Here is an 8,520-nt window from a genome sequence, read left to right as displayed (position 1 = left end):
ATCGACTATATCTTTTTGGAATTTGTAAGTCATCCCATATTTTACCCATTTATATTTACTTTTTACTCATCTATTAATTGTCTTTATATATACACATAAGAAAGATTCACCATAATAACTCGCATTAAATGTAGGAGAATTTTTATGTGATGAATTTGTGTAAATGATTTTAGTGTAGGGACTGGATCACCTCCAGTACCAAATGCTCCAGTACATTTAGGGATGGCACTTGGGGAAGGGGGGCAGGGAAAATGCATAATAGGGTAGGGCAACAAGTAAGTGGGGCGGGGCCGGGTAGGGAAAAATTTAATTTGTGAAATTTTTTAATAGGATAGGGCAAGGATTCAGGTTATATTTGGGTCGGGTAAAAAAGACTGACCCATTTTCTCATGCTTGATTGTTACCCATTGCTTACTCTTCTTTTTTCTCATCCAGTGCGTGGATGGTATACTAAATCACTAGGGCCATATGATGATTAGAAGCATTGTTTAAATGAAATCTTCGTGATAATTCTATTAGTCATTAGCTCCTATCTGATGACTCATTTTTCTGAAAAAATATTTAAAAATGTGATCTATTTTAGGTAATTTATTTTTGATATTGAAATGGTTAATGGACAGTGGCGTTTTATACTGTTCATCGTAATGGTGTTAAATTCACCTTGATGATCATACTGATATATCACTAATACTTTGTTTTTGAATAAGAAAATTGATTTTGATTAGAAAAACTAAATAAATCAGGTACAGATAATCCAACCAAATAGACCCCAATCTATCACCCCTATGTTATATAGTTTAATTGTTTAGTTTTTATCACTTACGTGGAGGCAAAAACGATAAAGAACAACTCAATAAAAAAGTTGAAATAGTTAGATAAATTAAATAGAATTGAAAAATAGAGAAACAAATTAAAAAAAAAGTCTAAACGAGTCGGGGTAAGGCAAAATTTTGAAAAATTACTAAACGGGACAGGGCAGGAGGGATGGGATCCACTCAGTATTTTTTCCTCCAGTATTTCTCAATAGTACTGTAGGATGCTGCCATGTGTCACTAAAACTTTAAAACACCAAGATATCGATGGGACATTTCAATTGGACAAATAATTTGGGCCATATATTTAGTCATGCAAACAAGTTATATGGGACGGAGGGATTACTATCTTTTTCATTTTTTTGCGCGGATTGCCCGTCTTTTGGGGTGGTCTTTAAATTTTGCCCCTCAAATTTGTGGTCTTTAAGTTTCTTCCTTCGCTTGAAAAGGAGGCCGAAAATATTGAGGTTGTGGGTTCGAACCTCCGCTCAGGCATAAAAATAATTTTGCAAGGTAAGACTTTGAGAAAACTCTACTTTATGCGGCATAGGTTGCCTTAAGGCATAACTAAAGTTATGCCGGATCCAGCATAGGTTGTTTATAAGGCAAAAACATAACTAAAGTTATACCGGATCCGACATAGGTTACCTTAGGGCATAACTAAAAGTTTACCTTATAAGACAACATATGCTGGATCTGGCATAACTTTAGTTATGCCTTAAGACAACCTATGTTGTATCCAGCAGAGATTGCCTTAAGGCATAACTAAAAGTTTGCCTTATAAGGCAACCTCTGCCGGATCCGGCCGAACTTTAATTATGCCTTAAGACAACCTATGCCGCATAAGGCATACTTTTCCATTAGTCTTGCCTTGCGATTTTTTTAAAAATTTTTATGCCTGAGCCGGAATTCAAACCCACAACCTCATGATATTCTAAGCGAAGGGTAAGAATTAAAGACCAGTAATTTGAGGGACAAAAATTAAAGACCACACCGAATAAGGGGCATTCCCGCGAATTGCCCTATCTTTTTCACTTTACCCATCTCGTAAAACTCACTCTATCTCAGAATACGCAAATTGTCACTTTTTTCTAGAGGGGAACTTTTCTAAATTATGCACAATCATTTTCTTGTACCCAATTCAACGCAAAGACCCAACTTATTTTCTTCAGAGAAACTAAAAATAATCTATTTTCTTATCTTGACAATTTGTTGTTGGATAAATCAAATAATGAGTTTAGTGGTGCTGGTTTGATGGAATAAATAGAATTAGTGTAATTTTAAAAAGCACATGGAAGACATGGGAGAATTTAGTGCTTCCTTTGTTGAAAGCTTAGCTTTAACAGTGAAAAAACAAGTACAGAGGAGAAAATAAGTTGTTGCTAGCCTATCCCAAACCTTTAAAAGCTAACGTGACACGTGGCTGAAATCTAATACCATTGACACGTACTGCAGGATTTGGTACCGGAGGGGATCTTTACCCTTCTTGTCATGAAGTTAGTTAATGAAAGACAACAATTAATGAGCTTCATATTTTTTTTACCATGACGTTTCTATATGCCCTATATATATTTTGAATTGTTAATTATCGTGACACTTTTTTCTTTTCTAAGTATCTTTTAAATATGTAAAAAAAATTAAAAAAATTCAAGATTCTATGTTCAAATTCACACTGAAAATTAGATACTTTGACCCTCGTGCTGCGGATCGTCTCACATACAGAGGGACCGAGAGAGTATAACTTTATCATCTTCTTTCCCCTCATCATCTTGTGGCTCCTTATTGTGTTCAAGCACAAACAATTCAAGAGAATTTCTAGAGACAAATATAACCTTACATATTCATTAAAATGACAACTTCAAAACTCTCATAGTATTCAAAGACTGAGTAATAAAGCCAAAACCATTCCATATAGAACCTATTAATGGGAAGTAAGAAGAACAATCAGCTACTAATTTCCAACATGTAAAGAGAAACAATTTATCGAGGTAAATATAATGAAGGCAATGTACCAGGGAAGAACATTAAATCTACCACAAATGTGAACAAAGAGATTCATCTACCTAAATTCAGCTCGTAGCAGAAGTTAGTTGTGTGTATTACTCAAGCAACAAAATTCTCTGAAACTGTACCCTGCATATTAGTACTTCAATATAAGAAGATGTTAACTTGAAAAAGAGGCAACTAATACAGTTCCTAATAGAATATTTTTGAGCAAATCTTGATTTTATAATCACTTCTGGCTCCCTACTATACAACTCATGCTTTGTACCCGATGTTGAATCTGTTTGTGAGAAGCAGAGAGAACTTTTCTTGATAGAAACATTGGCAGAATCATAGGACGAAGCATTAGATGATTCAACGTTAACTGAACTATCCAAAGACGCTGCGTTCCCGATTCGACTCTGCTTGCCTGTTATCATGTTAAAAATGTATCTTTTTTTGTCAGGTCATCCGGTCTATGTGATCCACATCTCGTAGCCCTTTTGTCAGCCTTTTTTTTTTCAAGACTTTGATCATTTTTATGATTCATGTTCGACAGTTCTACAACTATTCTCCGATTATTTATTTAAAGGATAAGGACTGGAAAACACTAAAGTAAAATTTGAGTTTCATGTTTTATGTTAAGCATTACTAATTACATGTTTAACATTAACGAATACGAATACATGTTAACATTGGTCAATATGCATATATAGCACGTAAGTTGATTTCTACCGGTGGAGATCAGAAACAAAAACAGCTCAGGTAAGCGTACAATATGTATACCTAAATAAGAGGAGAATAGAAAAACCAGGTAAGGGTAACTTACCAGTTACCACACTTGATGCTGCTCAAGCTCACGAACACATAATGGTCATAACTGAAAGCAAAAACTGTAAAAAAATCCTTCTCCTCTGTATTTGTTTTCCAGTTTTCAACTGAAAGTTTCAATCTTTCCCCTGGCATTGGTAAAATCAGAAAGAAGTTGGGGATTTTGAAGAAAATTATAAACTAAAACTTTCATCTTTCCTTCAACAACCACGTAATTCAGCTAAGAAAATGGAAATTTTGAAGAAATCTTAAAAAGGTAAAGAAAGTTCAGAAGATGATGGAAAAAAAGAAACTGAAGATTACGCAAAAACTAAAGAGAGGAATACCTGAACTTGTAACAACCAATTGATAAGATGAAGAGAAGTGAAAGAGTTTCTTCTGGAAGTTTGTAGAATTGAGTAGACGATTTTGTGAAGGTTGAACGGATATTTCCAGACAGTATGATTTTGTGCGGTGCAATAAAAATCCACTTGGAGTGGTTTGTAGCTGACACCTAATAAAAAGTATACAGTTGGAAAAAGTGCAATTACAATAGCTCATTGTACAACTTTCACAGCAGTGGTCGTCCTTAGGATGGCTCTTCTATATAGTAGAAATAGAAATATGCAATTTGCGTGTCTCGTCAGACCTCTTTATGGCGGATCCACAATATTATTTGTGGGTTCTCGAGAACTCATATCTTTTGCTCGGACCTCGTATTTACACTGTCAAACCCATCGAAGATATAAAATGTTTGAACTGGGAACCCTGTATCAAGACTTGATATTGGTTCTGCGATAAGAAAGTAAGCAGTGAAATCGGATTTTTTAAAAACAATTTGTTTTTATTACATAGGGGGTAGGGGAGGGGGAAAGGGGATTACAAAGTGGGGATTTGAGCCCTCACCAATAAGGTAAAAGTTCAGGTAGCCAACCAACTGAACTACTAAGATCCCTACTAAGCAGTGAAATCTGAGCTACCGCATTCACTAGGGATTTTCACATTTTATTATAAATTTGTTTCTGTTGTAAAATAAAACTGTGTATTAAAATTAAAGAGCAACAAAAGGCACAAAGAGAGAGAGAAAGTGAGTGAGAGAGAGAGAGAGAGAGAGTAGTAATTTTCTATATTTCTTGGATGGTCTTTCATCTACACCAAATATGGCTATTTATAAGCAAATTAAAACTTGGGCCAAAGAGTTTGCTACAGTACTCATGGCCATATGGCATCCATACAAGCTATACACCATTTCTTCATAACACTCCCCCTTGGATGTTCATGTAAACAAAAAAAAATTAGTGAAAGAAAAGTACTATACATAGTTATTTGTAATACGTTTTGCTTGCTGCCTCATTAAAAACCTTACCAGGAAAATCCAGTGGGACAAAACCTTGGTTAAGAGAAAAAGAGTGCAACAATCTTGTATATTAGCTTCTCAAATGTTGAGGTTGGTAATGCCTTAGTGAACAAATCTGCTAAGTTATCACTTGAGCGAACTTGTTGAACATCTATTTCACCTTTCTTTTGAAGATCATGAGTAAAAAAGAATTTTGGTGAAATATGTTTTGTTCTGTCTCCTTTAATGTAACCTTGTCACGCCCCGAACCTGGGCCTGGACGTAACACGGCACCCGGTGCCTAGTCGCATGTGACCGAGCGAACCAACTGGCTGCTGAATCAACATGTGATACCAAAACATAACTAATTTATAAAATAAAACTAACACATGCTGATTAACTAAAAGTCTCACTGAAATATTATAATGCGGAAATACTTAGACAATCTGAACATATCTGAAAGTAGCCAACATGGATAAACCAAACAACTGAACGACTGCCAACAAGGCTAACATAACAAATATCTGATTGTCTGAACTGTGTCTATGAAGCCTCTAAGAGTACTGAATAATAGAGCTGTCTATAAACTGAAATAACTGGATAGCTGACAACGCCCCGAAGGAATTTGGGGCTCACCAGTAGCTGATACGTGCACTCCTAAATAGCTGAGTCGTCAACCTGTATATCGTTGCAGGCCCCCAAGCAATAAAAAGGGACATCAGCACATTTGAATTGTACTGGTATGTAAAGCAACTTAAGCAATAAAATACTGAAACTGAAACTAAACTAAACAGGAAAGCAAGAAGCTGAAGTACTCCCTGTTCTGGATGAAGAATCACCTGTAAAACTGTAAATATAACTGTGGCCTGGGGCCCAAATAATGTGCACAAAAACTGTGGCCTCTGGCCCAAGCAATACGTATGCATAAACTGTGGCCTAGGGCCCAAAAATACAGATACATGTGTTCAACATTAACAATTTACAAAATTGAGACTGGCTATAGCTGATAGCATGATAACTGTTTCTGATTATGGGACTCATGCAAATAACTGGTTATACACTGACTGACTCATGTGATAACAATGCATAAGTCTATAAAGAATACGTGTTGAGTTCATGATGTTCAAAGTGATAACCATGAACGAATTCTGTAACTGCAACCCTAGAAGATAAAAGTTCTATATCATATCATGAAACTAGGGCTAACTAAACTCTGAGTCAAATTGCTGACAAGTATGAAGAATGAGGCGTAGGGAGAATCATGAATATTCCCTAACGTAGATAGTTAGCCTCACATACCTTAATTCCAGCCTTTGAGCGTAATACAATGTTCGTCACCCCTTTCAACTTTGATCTATATCAATACAAGCCAAAGGGATTCTATATTAGCAATAATATTCATGCTTTGGTCATCTAAGCATTTTATCAAACACTTAGTGGGCATGAAGCTCCACAGTCTCCATTAATGGTGATTTCTTCACCCAATTCCCATTCTATTACTTCTAGGTGATTCTACAATCTTAATTAGGTGTAATTAACATCATTCTCCATCACCCATATCATTATAACAATCTCAAGTCAACAATCCAAAACCCTACTATAGTTCGTGTAATTCTCTTTACTAAACCCATTTACTATTCTCCCAAGAACTCATCAATTCACTATTATGAATGATTAGAGTGTAGAAGCATTACCTTTTTGACGTCCAATCCTCTTGAATATGAGGTCTAGGGTTTCCACGCCCAACAATAATGTTCCACTCACAACTCTATTGATTAGAAGGGTTTACTCAAGTTAAAAAGAGATTAGGGACTTGAATTCATCCTAGAATCATGATAACACTTACCTTGTATGGTTCTTGAGGCTTGGGACTTGTTATTATTGACTTTAGGGTAATTTTTCGTGAATGATGTGCTGGGGAAATAAACCCCAAACCTTAGATATAACTAAAAAGGCGTAACCCGACTTTTTGACCCGAATCTGACCCGATTCTCGATGGTTCCGCGATGCGGGACCATCGCGCAATGTTCTGCAGCTCAATACGCAGACTTTCACGATCAGATCGCGATGCGAGGCCATTGCACGCGCCCCCACGCGCCTTAAAGAGCGACGGGTGTCGGTTCTGCACAGTGTTCGGTAAAATGGACCTAACTTCTTGTACACAGCTCTGTTTGGGCTCCACAATATACCGTTGGAAAACTATTTCACAGGTCTACAACTTTCATGCTTTACGTTTCCTCAAATTCCTAACGGATTTCATGAAATGTGACTGGAAGACAGACGTATCGAAAATTTAGCCGATTCTATCGAATTTTAAGTGCCTTACTATTAGCCATATTGAGACGATCATTTCTCCTTGCTCCGATCTCTGGTTGGATTGGTCCTTCTATCGTTAGAAAGGTATTTCTACATACTACAACTTTCATTAAGGGTACTTTCCCAAATTCCCAACTAATCAAGGAGTTATCGCTGCCCGAAGTAGGCCTATTAACCATTTTCGCAAAACGTTCAAACCTTAAGTTTTTCCACTAAAACTCTAATGGTATGAGTCTAAACTTAGTTCCAAGATACGGGGTGTTACAAACCTCCTCTTAGTTAAGCTATGCATGCAGCATTATCTTCGTATAATGTTGTTGGAATATTCCTCTCCAAAGGAAGGCCACATGTTTCCTGAATATGTTGAGTTATTGATCTCAGCTAAACGCATTCTCGACTTGCTTCATGAATGGCTATTATCTCTGCATGATTCGAAGAAGTAGCAACCATAGTTTGTTTTGTTGAACGCCATGATATAGCTGTATCTCCACATGTAAATAAATAACCTATCTGGGATCGACCTTTATGTGGATCGGATAAATATCCTGCATCTGCATAATCAATTAGTTGTGAATTCGATTCATTTGAATAAAACAGTCCCATATCAATGGTCCCTCTGAGGTATCTGAATATATGTTTAATACCGTTCCAGTGTCTTCTTGTTGGGGAAGAACTAAATCTTGCCAATAAGCTTACAGAGAAAGCTATATCTGGCCGAGAATTATTGGCAAGATACATTAATGCCCCAATTGCACTGAGATATGGTACTTCAGCACCAACAAGTTCTTCATCATTTTCATAAGGTCGAAATGGATCTTTATTAATATCAAGTGATCTCACAACTATTGGGGTACTCAATGGATGTGCTTTATCCATGTAAAATATTTTTAAAATATTTTCAGTATATGTTGATTGATGGAAAAATATTTCATTTGTAAAATGCTCAATTTGTAGACCAAGACAGAATTTCATTTTTCCCAGGTCTTGCATTTCAAATTCCCTTTTCAAACATTCTACTACCTTTGGAAGCTCTTCAGGAATTCCAATAATATTCAAGTCATCAACATATACAGCTATTATGACAAATTCTGATCCAGACCTTTTCATAAAGACACAATGACAAATTGGGTCATTTTTATACCCTTCTTTCAATAGGTATTCGCTAAGGCGATTATACCACATGTGCCCTGATTGTTTTAATCCGTATAAATATTTCTGAAGCTTTATTGAATAATTTTCTCGGGAATCTTTATATGCTTCAGG

The 8,520-nt window shown here is 36.1% G+C and overlaps 1 non-coding gene across 1 annotated transcript; it reads left to right on the top strand.

Annotated features, from left to right (window-relative positions):
* Nucleotides 1–459: 459 nt before the first annotated feature.
* On the top strand, nucleotides 460–545 carry LOC132629654 (small nucleolar RNA snR60/Z15/Z230/Z193/J17). Its single transcript, XR_009578414.1, has one exon. It is a non-coding gene; the product is annotated as a small nucleolar RNA snR60/Z15/Z230/Z193/J17 (small nucleolar RNA).
* Nucleotides 546–8,520: the final 7,975 nt, after the last annotated feature.

This window comes from Lycium barbarum, chromosome 2, assembly GCF_019175385.1.
Source record: "Lycium barbarum isolate Lr01 chromosome 2, ASM1917538v2, whole genome shotgun sequence".
Lineage (NCBI taxonomy): Eukaryota > Viridiplantae > Streptophyta > Magnoliopsida > Solanales > Solanaceae > Lycium > Lycium barbarum.
Note: the sequence above shows the minus strand (reverse complement) of the source record. Positions and strands in the feature narration are given on the sequence as shown.